The sequence below is a fragment of the Aulonocara stuartgranti genome, assembly GCF_965226115.1.
Source record: "Aulonocara stuartgranti genome assembly, chromosome: 22".
NCBI lineage: Eukaryota > Metazoa > Chordata > Actinopteri > Cichliformes > Cichlidae > Aulonocara > Aulonocara stuartgranti.
Genome location: NC_138957.1, coordinates 60,376 through 62,685, shown reverse-complemented (window position 1 = coordinate 62,685; position 2,310 = coordinate 60,376).

Below are 2,310 nucleotides of genomic sequence, written 5' to 3'. Positions count from 1 at the left end.
TTATTTGCTGTTCCAGGGTCTGTGAGCAGGGTGGTGTACTTTTTAAGTGTCTCTGAACCAAGTCTCTTCTTACTGTTGCTCCTTCACACAGTCTCGTTTTTGTGGAGGTCGTAGTTGACTATGGTTCATACACACGCTGCAAACTCTTTATGCCATACAGGATATATTACAGGTAAAAAAACATTGGAGTTCCCCTCTTAAAATCCAGAAAATTAAAAGGGCTAAAAGAATAAAAATCTCTCCTCCTCTCCCCCAGAGGTTAATCTTAAAAACCGGGAGGGCTAATTCTGCTTCATCCCACTAAAAAAACCTTTAAGAAATATGAGTAGGGAGGGCTAGACTTGCTTATTCCCAACTCTATATTAAAACTCTCAGTCGGGAGGGCTAACTTGCTTATTCCCGCTGATTTGCGTTTAAAAAGGTTTAAATAAAAGTGGGAAGCGTAAGTTCCTCACTCCCTGGTTCAATTATCCAATTTAGCCTTCAATGGGAGAACAAAGTGCGTTTCACTCCCACTAAAAACTAAGGCTAAAAAAGGCTATTAAGATCTCAATCACCTTGTTCTGGGGGAGGTAAAAATCCTTGCTCATGCCGGTCTGAGAGGCATCCCTTACGTTTCGCGATACTCTCGCTTCTTCAGAGGGAACAGCGCAAGTGAGGCCAGGAGAGACAAAACAACAGTTTAAATGATTCTCTGAGGGACGCCCACCTGTGTGGGCCCTCCTCAGGATAGGTCGCACCGGGTCACATGATCGTGTTCCTCCCATGGTGCATTCACAATCACTTTCTTAATCATGTACGTTCCATTATCCACAGGCTATAAAATACATTTCAAAACACATAAGAAAAGGACAGATGTAAATTCTAAAAAATAAAATAAAAGTTGTTTAAAACAATATATCCTCAATTAAAACCTTTATTAAGATCAAAAAGGAGGAGGAGGAGGGAAGGAATTCCACCCTCTTCTGAGGACCTGCCTGGCAGCCAGTGAGAGGCTTACATGATTGTTCATAACATTTAAGCATAGCCCATCTTAAAATTAAGGTTAGGGCTCCCACCCTCACGGGTTATGTTTAGGGCAACTGATCCTGGGTCAGGGTTCATATCTCGGCCCTCTCATGGTTAAGGTCAGGGCCTTATGTCCAGGTCAGGTTATCAGAATCTGATTTCCACACATCAAGGGTTTACATTGTAGCTCATATCATTTCAATCATGTCCTTATATAGGATAGCCTGTATCCATCAAAGTCCAAGGTCCACAAAGCACTTTCTCAATTTAAGTTCATTCCACACTTTATTTCAGATCAACGTCCGGAGGGGTCCAGCATAACAAACCACTGGCACAGGCTGGTTAGGTATTAGGAGATTGTGTCTTTGTTGTCTCCACCTGGAGCTAGGTTGCACGGTCCTAGCGGTTGACTGGACCCTCAATCTCCTTGTGATCTTATAGTGTTGTATAAGTGCTTGTCCTCTCCAATATATAATCCCTGTTTGATTATGTTTATCCAGGGAAATGGCTAAAAGTGCTCAGGTCTTAATAAAAAATAGGCTTAATTAAAAACTAACATGTGAACAGACCCTCCCACACCTCCATAGGGGAAATCTCACCCGTTTATATAAGAAATTAATTTAATTTTTGGAATTAGTAAATATAATAATACATGCAGCTGTTGTGGAAACCAGCAAACACAATCAATTATTTTTCAAAACTTTTATTTACACATCCTGTTAGTACATTTTTTGGGAGGCTAAGGAAGATCTGCTGACATATCAGTATATTTCTTGATCCCCTTGTTTGGGTTGGATCTACTATAAAAAATAAATAAATAATAATACCTAAAAAACCGAAAAGCACAACCTATTCCCCCTCTCACAATGTTAAAATTTACATAAATGAGCTAAACATAACATTTACCCAGGGAATTATAATAAAAATAAAAACCGAGGCCATTCCACTGACCGCCAGGCTATCCAAAGTGGATTTAAAAGACCAGCTCAATGAAGCTAACAAATACTAAAAACCCACAGGATGACATTTATATTAAAATTCTCTTCATCCTGGGTGGTCCTAAGGTCAGCTAATTTTTCATCCTTAAAAGTATCCAGCCCGCTCCCAAGTGCATCCATTTTAACTAACCTATGCCTCCACATGACTATGTGATATGATTTTTTTCATTGGCAGCAGTGTTACTTTAAACTACGCCGCCTCAAATCAAGCCTCACTTTTTACTGATATATTAAAATGAATGGGGATCTGTGCAGACACATGAAGTATTTACTCCTATGTGGACCGCATTGGCCCAGTTTGGGC